Below are 13,851 nucleotides of genomic sequence, written 5' to 3' on the forward strand. Positions count from 1 at the left end.
AGGGTGAGTGGGACACAGGATGGATGATATGGTTATGAAAAGGAGAGGATGGATGGCAGAGTAACAGGCACATTTTCATTAACTATATCCTTCATTGCGCCACAACAAAATTGGGAAAATCACTTACAAATGTTCCTTACTGTTGGGAATGGTGACTCAAGGGGAGCTGAGCTATTTGAGAGGCTGAGATGTAAGGGTGGCGGGTCAAAGCTAGCCTGGGCAGAAAGTTCCTGACACTCTACTTTCCATTTAATGAAACCAGTGGGCACTGGAACCTGGGTTAAGTGGTGGAGCAGTAGCCTTGAGGAAAATCAAAAAGAGAAAAAAGCTAGTATATTTGGCATGGGCAGAGGTAGCATTCTTCTGAGAGGGAAAGGAAGAGGAATGCACATGAGTAGCCATGAAAATTGTGCCAGCTGACTTGCTATGTGCTGTTGCTTCAGTTCCTTAACCAAGGTGGACTCCCTCAGCACCCTTGGTCATCAAGGAAACTTCTTCCTTCCCAGGCCTCAGGGCCAGTGTAAGGGATCAATCATGCCAGCTATCTCTGATGAGAGGAAACTGATCCTCTTGTTTTCCTGAATTCAGCTCCAACTAGTATTTGGAAAGACGATTTGGGGCTTCTTTTTCCTACCCATCAATACTTCTTTGTCTTTTGCTTGCCCCTTCCTTTTCTGTATTGTTATCATGCGTTTTTTAAAAAATATTTACCACATTTAAAACCAAACAACCAATATAAGGTAGAAATTTCCACTCCCAATTCTTTTCTCTTGGGTTTTGTAAGGTTTCATTTTTGTCCTTTCCATTTCTGACTCCACCTTCCCTGCTACAGATGCATGATTGGTTTCTAATTCATCCCCTCAGTGGTTCTTCATGCAAAATTAATCACACATACAATTATTCTCTGTATGTTCTGGAGCCAGCACACCGTCACACTTTCATTTATTGTGTAGTGGGGCTTGAACTCAGGACCTCAAGCTCACATTTGCCTTTCTCACTCAGTGCTTGCCTCTCTTCTCCTTGAGCCACAACCCACGTCCAGGTTCTTTCTGGCTACTTAGAGATAAGCATCTCTCTGCCGTTGCTGCCCAGGCTGCATGCAAATCTCCACTCTCCTGCATCAGTGAACTACTGGCACCTGCCCCAATTTTTATCTATTAAAAATAAACATGAGTTAGGTGCTGGTGGCTCCTGCTTAGAATGCTACCTACTCAGGAAGCTGAGACATGGAGGATGGAGACTCAAAAGCAGTCAGGGCAGAAAAGTCTATAAGACTCTGATCTGCAATTAAGTGTTGGGAAAACCAGACTAGAGTTTTAGTTCAAGTGATTGATCTCTACCCTGAATAGAACAGCTGAGAGAGCTGACAGTCCTGTGTGCAAATGTGTGTATCACATGCACACACACATTTGCACACATATGGACAAAATACACATGCTAGCTAGGTGTCAGTGGCTCGTATGTATAATCCTAGTTATTTGGAATGCTGAGATATGGAGAATTATAGTTTAAGGCTGGCCATTGGAGATAAGTTTTAGCGACCTCAACAGAGACCTTGCCTAAAATAAGGCCATCACAACAGAACACTCTCCTGGACAAGAATTAAGATTCTTAAGATTCTTATAAACAGACAAAACAAAACACCAACAATACAACCCCCACACAGCCAGGTGTTGGTGTCCCTTGCTTGTAATCTGAACAACTCAGGAGGCTGAGATCTGAGGCTTCCAATTGGAAGTCAGCTCTCGGACCCAGTAAGAAACAGAATTTTATCTCTTATTAAATGCCAGAAATCCAATAGTTGATCTGTGGCTCAAATGGTAAAGCACTAAGCCTTGAGTGAAATAGCTCAGGAACAGTATGCAGAATGTCAGTATGCAGTATGCAGAATGCAAGCCCAAAGTCAGCATTAAAAATAACCAGCACAGAAAAAGGCTGGAGTTGTGGCTCACTTGTAAGACAGCCTGACTCCCAAGGCCCAGGCCCTGAGTTCAAGCCCTAGTACAGCAAAAATAATAAGAGAAAAAGCACTATAATTCTTCTCTAGTATTCTGTGGAAACATAAATTCATTGCATCATGCTAAATACCCAGAATTACTGTTGCTGGGTCAGATGTTAATTGTAAGTTCAGTGTTGTTTAGGTTGGATAAGAATGTTTATACTCTTAAAAGAATCTGTGAGGAAATGGAAGTATGGCTCTCATTATAGAACCTCAGTTGTGAGTGAAATAGCTGAGGAAGAGAATGAGGCTTTGTCTTCAATTGTACACACACACACACACACACACACACACACAAACACACACACACACACACACACACACACACACAAACTTGCACATTAAAACCCAGGCATGGGTGGCTGAAGCCTTGAATCCCAGCTACTCAGGAGGCTGGTATCTGAGGATCCTGGTAGGAAGGAAAATCCATGAGACCCTCTTTTTTCCACTTAACCACCAAAAACCTGGATGGTGAGCAGTAACACTAGACTTGAGCAGAAAAGCTCAGCAATAGGCCCAGACCCAGATTTTAGGCTCCAGGACTTGCACAAAACAATGTAAAGAAAGACAGTACATTGAAAATGAACTTTATAACTTTGCGGGGAGGTGGGGGGGGAAGAGGGGGAGGTGGGAGAGGGAAGGGAGGAGTTGGGGAGGTGGGGAGGAAAGGATGGTAGGGGAAAAATAAAGGAGGGTGTAACAATGCTTGATAGGAAATGGACTCATTACCTTGCTCATGTAACTGTAACCGTTCTGTACAGTATCTTTACAATAAAAATATTAAGAAAAAAATGAATTGTTAAACCTTTCCAGACTGTCTGTACCATTTTGTATATCCATCATCAGTGAATGAGATCAGTTTCATTAGATCTTTCTCAGTCTTTAATATTCTCATTATAAAGGCATTCTGATAGATTTGTAGTGATACCTTGTTAAAAACTGCTTTCCCTTAATGGCCAGTCATGTCATACAGCTTTGCACGTCCTCTGTCAATGTGAAAATATTTTCTTATTCTGCAGCTTGTCTTTCCATTCATTTACTTAATAAGAGATGCTTTTCAGAACAGAAAATTTAATTTTTCAGACATTCAATTTTTCACATTGCGTGATATATGTTATATTTTGGTGTCTTGTCTGAGAAATACATACCTAGTCAGTCTTTTGCTTTCTTCTACAAATATAACAGTTTTATAGTTTACTACATTACAGTTTAAATAATTATAATTTTAAAATAGACAATTTTATGATTTTCTTTCATTTTTCAGTATGAATAAGCTTGTTTTAATATTAATATAAATGAATTGTACAGATGGGTTTTATTTTGTCTTTTACATTCATGCATTTAACTCCATATTATTGTTTCCTTACATTTTTTCTTTTTTGGTGGTACTAGGTTATGGATCTTAGGGCCTCACATTGACTTGGCTGGCACACTTCTACTTGAACTACAATTCTAACCCTGATTTTTGCTGATTTTTTAAAATTGCATGTCTACACTTTACCATTAGCATTTTGGAATTTTCAGTATACACATCTTGTATATATTTTGTTCAGTTTTTATGTACTTCATTTTGTGCAGAACAGTTTTAAGTGGTATTGTTTTGTATACACGTATGTCTTATTGTATGTGCCACTATTGGGGCTGAGATCTGAGAATTTCATTTCAAAGCTGACCAACATAATGTCTTGTACATCTCATTGTTGCAATGGGTCCACCTGTATCCCTATTTAAATGATTTGTTTTTTCCCTTCCCCTCCACAAATTATACCAACATCAAATACAGTGAAAGCAGGGGTTTTATCATGGGGGATGCCTTTTATTTTTCTGTTTGCCTTATTATGCTGGCTAGAGCATTTGAGCTATTTTGAATTAAAGTGATGCGTGAAAGCATCCTTCCTTTGCCCTAATCACAGGGCAAAATATTTCATTTTTTATCAGAACAATGTTGGCTGCAGAGTATATAAAAATCAATGGAAGTCATTGAAGTGTAATTTACAAAATTATCTCTCACCATTACAACTCAAATACCAACTGCATTTTCATTAGTATATATATATATATATATATATATATATATATATATGAAGAAAACAAGATGGAATGTTGTTGATAGTACTTCCTATGGCAACCAATAAGTGTAGCGTGATTTTTTGTGGAGCATCTGGGGCTTAAACCCAAGGCCTAAGACCTGTCTCTGAGCTTTATTGCTCATGGTTTGTACTTTATGACTTGATTAACAGCTCCACTATGGATTTTGGGGGTAGATATTATTGGAGACGAGACTCTCACAGAATATTCTGCCCGGGGCTAGCTTTGAACTCTGATCCTCATATCTCAGCTACATGAATAGCTAGGATTACAAGCCCAGCTTAAAACAATATTATTTACATGGTAGCTAGGCCAAATTTTGTCTTCCTGGGATAACTTATCTGCTCTTTCCTTAGTAGACTATAAGTTATGTGAGATCACCATTGGTTAAAAGTTACTGTGATGCTTGAGAAATCTGATAACGGAAAATAAGACAGCAAAAGCTCTTGGGAATGGGCCAGCCATTTCCAATTCTGAAATATGAAAAGGAGCAGTATCAAACATCAGTTACCCAGATATGATAGCCTTAGAAATATGCTGGGTGAAATTCAGATTTATGTATACATTGTAGATTACATCCAGCTATATAGTGTGATATTTATTTGCACATTCACATACTTCTCTATATATTTATAAGTATATACTATATTTATCATTATGTATATAACATATATGTGTATATATGTACTCACATTTCATACATAAATATATGCATACGTGTATATTTATGCCACAGAAGTTTTGGAAAACGGATTTGGAGTGAAGCCCTTGTGGTAGAGTTCCCTCTTGAGTGTGTCTTTTTTATTCATCCTGATTTTTACATATTTTTTTCTTTTCCTTCTGAAGTTCTGAGCCACTTTCTGGTATTGTTTTTTTGTTTATGGATAATTTCATTTAGCCATTCATTATTGATACATCTGCTAGTGACACTTTTCTAAATTTTCTGTCTTCTGAGAATGTCTTTATTTCCCCACAATTCTAGAAGGATATTTTCCTGAACCTGGAATTCAGAGGTGACTGTTCTTTATTTTCACCGTTTGGGAATGTACCACATACTTCTAGACTTTTCTGGATTCAGAGGAGTAATGTACTATGCTAGCATTTAAATTAGTGCTCCTCTATAGGTAATACATTTCTCTCTAGTTGCAGTATGGATTTATTCTAAAGTTAACTTTCATAAGTTTCATATGGAATATCTTGCTCTGGGTATTTTGGGGGTTTGCCTTGCCTATTTTGTGGTTGTGGTTCCAATGTCAGTTCAGCTTTAAACACCCTGGGCAGTTTTTATTTTCTTTGCTTTGTCTACTACTAGAAGCCAGGTTGTTCCTGAGGAGCATGCCAGGCTGATGGACAGTTTTTAGATTTGTAAGCAGGGTGATTTAGAAGTTTCACAATTAATTCAGACTGGTGGTTTTTTTCTATTTCCAGTAATTACTATAAAAATTTAAAGAATATCCCCATCAGAGCTGACTAGAGGTTGAAGCTCGCTGGCCAGATTTGCTGCAGGATTGTGATCCAGAGCATCTGAGGTGGTTAATAATAGCCCCTCAAATCTACAACTAAAAAATGGCCTCCAAGGAGACTGTACCACGAAAAAGAAGAAAGAGACAGAGCAAAACGTCTGTAAAAGTGGAAGAGTTAGAGCCTGAAGAGTTTGAGGTGGAAAAAGTGCTGAGTCGCCGTGTACGTTGTGGCAACATAGAATACCTCCTGAAATGGAAAGGATATTCAGATACATATAATTCCTGGGAAACTGAAGAAAATTTAAACTGTGCTGACTTAATCACAGCATTCATAAATTCTGATGAATCTGGTTCACCTCCAAGTGAATTTGAAGATAGGAACGGCTTTGCTAGGGGTCTGAAACCGGAAGAAATCATTGGTGTCACTGATATTTGTGGAGAATTGATGTTCCTCGTGAAATGGAAGAATGTAGATGAAGTTGAGTTGGTGCTGGCAAAAGAGGCTAAGGCTAAATGCCCTCAACTTGTAATTGCTTTTTATCAAGAAAGACTAAATAGGAATGGAAGATGAAACAGAGTAAATTGTTTCCATTGATTGAAATATATACATTGAACAATATATGATCCACTATGATCTGAATCTTGTGTTTAGCATTAATGTTGTGAACCAGCAACTACATTCTAATAAAATCTAGTTTGATATCTTGGTTTTGAATGTAGTATTTGGGCTGCTCTGGAATTTTATTTTTGGAGATTTTTGAATTAAGTATATTACATGATTTCTGGAGTTTCATTCTCTATCAAAAAAGAACAATTGCTTCCAGGCTATATTTTCTTGATTTTAAAGAACAGGCTTTTCATATATCAGCCAAACATATTAGTTAGTACTTTAAAAAAACCCCACAGTTTCTAATGGCTATGTTGAAGGACCATCCACATGTTTTGTATTTATTTGTGTTTGTATTCATATAACACATTGGCAATGTTTTTGGAGATTTTGTTTATTTGGGGGTGCTGGAAAGTTAGCCAAATGATCTATCACTGAAGTACATCCCTGACCTCTGTTTTGTTTTTGAGACTGGGTCCTGGGAAGCTCATATTGGCCTTGATCCTGCCAGACATCAAACTGGCCTCAAATTTTAGGTTTTCCTGCCTCTGACATAGAAATGCAAATGCAATAAGTTCTTTGCAATTTTTAAGAGAATATATTTTAAAACCAATATCTTTACCATGCAAATGAGCAAATCATACAGCTTGGTTTCTCCTAATTAGCCGAGCAAAACTAAGTGGGCATTGAAAACTTTCAGTAGTGAGCCACTACTTTACAGAATAGTGAAATATTTATACAGAAAGCTGATGAATTTTAGCATATCTAAGACTCAGCCTGTGGAAAAGGAATTAGTTACTTAGAGATTTTGACAATTCAGGGCCTAAATGAGTGAGAAAAATTTCACTATAATTGACTTAACATTTTGCATTTCTCAAATTCATTCCTTAAAGTAGGGTCAATTTTTCTCAGTATTGTTGTGCTGGTGCCACAAAAGCCAGAAAAGCAACTTGTGTCATCATCAGAATGTAATCTCACTATATATTGTTTACTTAATTTTTAATAATGGTGAAGAGTAGTCAAAAATGAGTTTTCTATTCTTTAAAAATTTAATGAGCCAGGCACAGTGGCTCATGCCTGTCATCATTGCCACTTAGTAAGTGGAGATCAGAAGATTCAATTTGGAAGCCTGCCCAAATTAGGTAAGTCTCTGAGACAATTATATCCTATTAACTGCCAAAGAAATCCGGACATGGTTGAGGAATTCTTAGAGCCAAAAGGATCTAAGATTTGCCTAGTTCTTGACTTCAAGTCCAGAGATTGACTCAGAAGAATAATTAAAGAATATCTTTTCCCATGCTCTACTCTGATACCAGTCTTTCATTCTGCTTGGAAGGATGAGAGGCACAAGTAGCTCCTGGTAGACAGTTAAGTCCTGGTTTGTCCTGTGATTTCTGGCATGATAATAGTGAGAGGCAGAGGGAACTTCAGGTCTGTGTGCATCTCCTACAGGATTCTCTTATGCAAGAGTACAAAGAATCTACTTACCCGGGGGACACTTGCTAACAACATTGTAGAGGAGAAAGTTGCCTCTTAGCTGTGTACATGGAGACTCTGGGGTGGGATTTGATCCTTCCTTGGTATAGTGAAGGGAACAGCAGCAAATGGGGATGAAAATTACTAATTAGGCCTATGCATGTGTTCACTGATTGGGAGAAGGGTTAAAGTGCAAACTCTGGCTACCTGTTTCTGCTACAGTAAATTCATGTGATCAGAGGACCTGGGGTCACTCCAGGAATCCACTGATGCCATCACTTGGGGGAGAAGACATCTTCTTTATGTGCCTTGTACAGTAGAGGCTCAAGCCTGCTCTTGGTTGTTGATGCCAGAAAACAGAAGAGGAAAGTATGGCCCTAGGCTGCTTGGTGCCACTGGGTGTCCCAACTGAAGTATGGTGACTGCTCCCTGAGGGGAAGAACAAGGTCCCCTTAGCTGGGGAAGAACAAGGTCCCCTTAGCTGGCTCAGTACGAAAAATGTGTGTACTTAGGCTGTGGCTACCGAGGAGGCACTAGAGCCTGTGGGGTTAAAATGGTGTTTCCAAAGGCTATGGTAGCCCATTCCTGTTCTCCTAGCTAATGGGTCACCAAAGGTGAGTGAGGGTGGACGTTGGCTTGGATCCAGCCCAGACAAAAATTTCTTGCCCAAGGTCTAAACAACAACAAAGAAACATCACCTGTTCAGATTGTTTGTATGGTCAAAGTGGTGGGATGCCTTCGAGAAGCAAGAAAGAGAAGAAAGAGGAGTAAAGTGGCTGAATGTAAGCCCATGTCCAGTGCACACACATTAGTACATACAGTCACTCATTGTTGTGCTTCACCTCTGAGTCTATGGGAAACTTAAGACTGTCGAGGGAATACTTGAAGACTGTATTCAAAGTATAACTAAATCACAAATTCCTGGGGGTATGGCCCAACTGTTACTATGCAGCTTGTGAGTGTAACCTAGAGGAGGCCACCATCCCCCCCTTCAACCACAACCACAGACTCTCTGATTACGCTCTGTGCACCAGTCTGGGATGAATCCTTCTCCACACTAGAGAGTCTGAGGGACACGAGGAAATGCTGTCACACTTTGCATAATTTTGGTCTTCTAAGCACTTGTCACATGCCTGGAAATATCTGGGCATGGGCTTCCATCATCTGCCCATGTTGGAAGTCCTAACCGCACATGATGGCCTTGGGGCAAGTTCAGAGTCTGATCCTTATTTGGTATGGTGATTGCAAGGTGATTGTTGATTATGCATTTGCTAGATGATGTCCTTTTTTGAGAGGATGTTTCAAGTGCTAAATCTGTCTATGTCATTCTTCTGTGGGGTAGGGATGAGGTAGGGTATGCCTTGTTGAGGGAAAGTGGTAGAGTATACCTCTGTACTCTGCTTCAGCTTCAGTTTTGGATAATGCTACCAACTGGTGCAGGAGGAATACATTTGCTCAGGGTGCTTTGTGTCACTGGCATTCTAATCAATCCCAGCTAGTGAATGATAAGGGGAAAGGTGAGGTTCTCCACACTATTCCCTTGCTGGATGCAGCCAGAAAACTTGCCCAAAGGCTTGAGACCCTATTTAGTCTGTTATGCTGCCATTATTGTTCTGTAGGGCCTGTTAGATCACAATAAGGTTTCTCCTAGGTATGGTGACTCGTTTTCATTAGCCTTGCTATTCATGGAATAAACTCAGGGACTCAGAGTTTGGGAACAGCCTAGGAAAATTTGCCCAGGCCTCAATCACAGTACAAAATCAGATGTTTTAACTGGAGGTGTGACTCAGGTGATAGATTAGCACCCAAATCAAGAAATCTAGGTGAAATTAAGTGAATCTATAAATCCTAATCTCATATTCACCCTTCTCCCCCACAAATACATACACACCCATGTACACACACAAGCACATGAACACCCACGCAACTCACACACAAAAGATGTCAGTGGCAGGGACCTTTGTGCTCAAATGGAAGCATAAATTGGTTTAGGAAAAAATTTTAGATGTTTACTCAAATTATAATTAATCATAAAGGCACTGTGCTGTAGCTCCTGTGATAAAATGTTGGTTTGCAATGTGAGGAGCCACCTGTATTGTGTGCAGTTGCAGTAGTGCTGCAGACATGCACAGGTTCAGAGTTAGCAACAAGACAGGAGAAAAATGGCCACTTAGCTGTTTGCCAGAAGCTAGATCCAGAGATTCAATCTGGGTCTGTTGTATAGGAAGGGGATATTTGGGACATGTATGCAGGTGCCAACTGTGGCTGTTAGCTTCTTCGCTGGGGTCCAGTATCACACAATGTGCAATATTATCTAGTTATGTAACAGTACCACAGTTGTGCAAACCCTTTCTCCTTCTCCTGTCTGGTATACTTGGGGCTCCCACTCCCCTTAAGGTAAAGCTACCAAGCAGTGGAAGAGGAAATTATGAGCCCAAGGTACTTGTTACCATGAGGCCTAGCACAGCATCTCAGCAAATGCAGCATGAGAGCAAGAAGGCAGTTTGTCCACCCAACTGCATCACCAAATAGAGACAGAAGGCTGTAGCTGTAATTATTTGGTGACAGAGTGGCACTGCATTTTAATATGGTCTGTTTGTTAAAGTAGTGAATCTAGAGATTGGAGTGCCTAATCATTTTATGCTAGAGAATCCTGTGACATAGTTGTGGGTATAGGGTGGGAAGGCAGGCAAATGTATGATCTGGAATCACTCTTTCCAAAACAGTGTGTGTAGTGGGAGCGTGGACCAAGATATAATAATGCTAATTAGACCAGCGCAGTACATATAGAGGGCTTTGGCGTAGTGTTACGATTCACCCTCAAAAAGAAGCAGAAAGTGGCACTGGGGTAATTGGTGACATTATGGAAACCCTAAGGAAACATGAAAGGAGTGGGTGTGTGTCTCCACTGGTGCAGTGCTGGGTTGTGAGGACACACCTGAATATCCCCCAGCCCCATATCAACCCCTCATTTCCCCACCTCCTCCGGTCTGTGATTGGTCCCTCACTGTGCATGGTAGGTGAGTGGCAGGAGTTGGTGCTGGGTCAAGTATGCTTCAATCCAGGCATCTAGATCATCCACAGGGTCACAAAGATGCATGTGGGGTTGGAGTCGTGAGCTTGGCCAGCATCGTGCGCAGGCGCAGGCAGGGGCACTAGAGGTCTAACGGTCGGTGTGGTGTCCACTGGCAGTCCCGGCGCTGAGGAAATTGCCGCCTGGCTGTTTGCCGCGTGGCGGCTGCAGAGGTCTGCTCTTCAGTGGGTTCTTGGAAGACGCCGGCAGGGAGAGAAGAGGGGGGCCCGTGGTTCTTTGGGAGCGGGGGTACAGTGGTGAGGGTGACTCCCTTCTCGTGCTGGGGCTAGGCCGTAGGCGTTCCTGTCAGGGATCCCGGATGCCAGCAGTAGGGGGAACACGTCTGGCTCCTCAGCCTGGTGCCATTGGGGTGCGGCTCTCTCGGATGGCGCCTTCGGGCAGTGGAGGGGAAAGGATGAACCCAGGTCATGCGGGGACCCTGGGTCACCTCAACAAATGCCCCCCAAGAGGAGGGAAGATGCGTGGTGTGGGGGGAATGGGGAGTAGAGACGTGGACGCTGTTTCTCTGCCCTCGTCATCCACAGAAACCGCTGGCTGGGGCGCAAAGGCCCTAAGGATTCCCGAGATCTGCTCTGGCTGTACTGGACCCATGTGAATCGCATTGCTGCCCGACTGTTTGCTGCCTTGCCAAGTCCACAGGTCTGGTCCTCAGATCGTCCTTTGAAGTCGCTATCAGGTAGGGAAGATGAGAGGACACGTGTTTCTTTGGGAGCAGGTTTTAATGCTAAGGGTGGATGTTTCTTCTGCTGGGTCATCAAGGCTCACCCCTACCTAATGCCAGCTGTTGGGCCAAATAACATTACGTCCTGCTTCGTCCAGTTGCCATTCCCGATTGCTCTTGCTTGATGTCATAGGAGGAAGAAATTATGTCCCAGGCCCTCTGGTGTTATTGGGCCTCTCCTTTGAATTTCAGCTAATGTGCCCTGAGAGACAGACCCTGGTTCCTCCCCCTGACCGCACTATCAGGACTAGATCCAAATTCTCTATCCTGACATATTTTCTGGCGACAAGAGTGAGTCCACTGCAATGGTTTTGTTGTCAATATTTTTGGTATCTACTAACACTGTAGAGAACTTATTTTCATTTAGCTTATCATTTTATCGTCCTCCTACTATGAGAATGTTATTTGTTTTATTGTACTAAGATTCATACTCACACCTTTCTGTTAGCAGGCAGTTGTCATATACCTTTTTGAACATATCCAGCTATTGGAATATAAAGTTCTCATTTATTTTATATAGATGGAACTCAATATCAGATATTATAATTTTTCCTTCAACCATTCAACATGATTTAAAATTGTATAAGGAAAGACATCTATTATATTCAACGTAATTTTCATATATTTCTTGGTTTTCTTTCTAAACTTGCAAGACTCCTAGTATCTACTTTTTGTATGGAGAACTTTCTTTAGCTGCTTGTTATTGATACATCTGTTTGTAAAACTTTTCTAAATTTTCTCTTATGTGAGTATGTATGTCTTAATTCACCCATTATTCTTGATGGACGTTTTCCATGAAGCTGGAATTCAGAGTTGACAGTCCTTTGCTTTTCCCACTTGAAAATTGTACCATTACCTTCAGACTTCTTTGGATTCAGAGAAGAAATATGCTACCATTTAAATCAGTGTTCCTTTTTAGGTAATTTTGAGTATTTCCATGTACATGCTATGGGGAGGATTTTTTCACTTTATTAGATATTTTGTTTTAACTGTAAAGGTCCTGTATAGAAGGGATACCATTTCATAAGTCAGGATAATGACTGCATTCCTTTTTGAACAGTGTCAACCCTTCCCACATTCTGTCCAAGTTTTTTCCTGAGGAAGTTTTGGTTTTTAATTTTAGTTTCCATAAATTGCTTTTGATATTTTTTGGTATGTATATTTTGGAGGGTTGTCTGACCTACTTTTGTGGTTTTAGAATGACAATTTAGCTTTTATCAACCTGGAGTGCTTGTCTGGTCTGCTTAGTTTTTCTATTTCTAAGAATCCAAACTGAAGCTAAGGAAAATGCCACACGGAGAACAGTTTTAAATAGCAAGCATGCTGATTTAGCAAGTTTCACATTTGAGTCAGAATGGTGCTTTTGTTTTTCCAGGACTTACCAAAAACAGAGTATCCACTCAGGGGTGACTGGAGCTTGAGGTGCATGGGCCAGAGTCACTGCCGGATTGAGACTCACAGCATCTGACGTGGTTAATACTAGCTCTTCACATCTGCAAGTCAAAATGGCTCCCAAGAAAAGGATTCTACCAAGAAGAAGATTGACACCGTATGGAAAGCGTATCAAATATCCAAAAGAAGAGCCTAAACTATTTGCTGTGGAGAAAGTATTGGGCCGACGCATAGTAGAGGGCAAGGTAGAATATCTCTTGAAATGGAAGGGATATTCAGATGCTGATAATACTTGGGAAACAGAAGACAATATAAATTGTCCAGACCTAATTGAGGCTTTTCTAAATTCTCACAATGTTAGTTTATCTGGTGCTAGCACATCAAATGAGCCAAGAGATGCAGGTGACAACCCAAGGGGCTTTGCTAGGGGTCTAGAGCCTGAAGGAATAATTGATGCCAAACAGAGTAGTGGAGGATTGATGTTTGTCATGAAGTGGAAAGGTTCTGATGAAACTGAGTTAGTGCCAGCAAAAGAGGCTAATGTGAAATGCCCTCAGATGGTAATTGATTTTTATGAAGAGAGGATAAGTTGGAATTCTTCTCCATAAGGTGAAGCTCAGTAATCATCTGAATTGTTCATATCTATATTGTTTATATGTATACATATATATGTTATTATGTATGTATAAGCTGAGTCTTACATTTGGAAACAAAGTTGTGAAACAACTGGTTTATGATAAAATAAAATTTAAAAAATTATATTAAGTGAAGTAAGCCAGGCCCAAAGAAGCATAGGTCCCATGGTTTCCCTTATTTGCAATATCTAGTATAGGTATGAGTCAAGCGGAAAAGGTCAGATAATGTGATGTTAGGAAAATGAACCCTTAAATATGTATTTTAATGTTTTCGTTTCTTTCATGCATATGTTTCTAACGCATTTATAAGATTATTTCTTTGTTGCTTTGTATGTCCCTCCCCCACAGTGTAACCCCCGCTTTCACTATATTTGAT

At 40.6% G+C, this 13,851-nt stretch overlaps 1 long non-coding RNA gene and 2 pseudogenes across 1 annotated transcript in view; all 3 read left to right on the forward strand.

Annotated features, from left to right (window-relative positions):
- LOC138839626 (uncharacterized) overlaps positions 1-5,638 on the forward strand; it is a 32,430-nt gene extending 26,792 nt beyond the window's left edge. The window contains exon 4 of the long non-coding RNA XR_011376000.1: positions 5,516-5,638. This is a non-coding gene — a long non-coding RNA (uncharacterized lncRNA). The remainder of the gene's footprint in view (positions 1-5,515) is intronic.
- A 15-nt stretch (positions 5,639-5,653) lies between these two features.
- Positions 5,654-6,121, forward strand: LOC138839894 (chromobox protein homolog 3 pseudogene; annotated as a pseudogene).
- A 6,832-nt stretch (positions 6,122-12,953) lies between these two features.
- LOC138839895 (chromobox protein homolog 3 pseudogene) lies at positions 12,954-13,448 on the forward strand (annotated as a pseudogene).
- Positions 13,449-13,851: the final 403 nt, after the last annotated feature.

Source organism: Dipodomys merriami, unplaced genomic scaffold, assembly GCF_024711535.1.
Source record: "Dipodomys merriami isolate MVZ:Mamm:240054 unplaced genomic scaffold, mDipMer1.0.p SCAF_3, whole genome shotgun sequence".
Lineage (NCBI taxonomy): Eukaryota > Metazoa > Chordata > Mammalia > Rodentia > Heteromyidae > Dipodomys > Dipodomys merriami.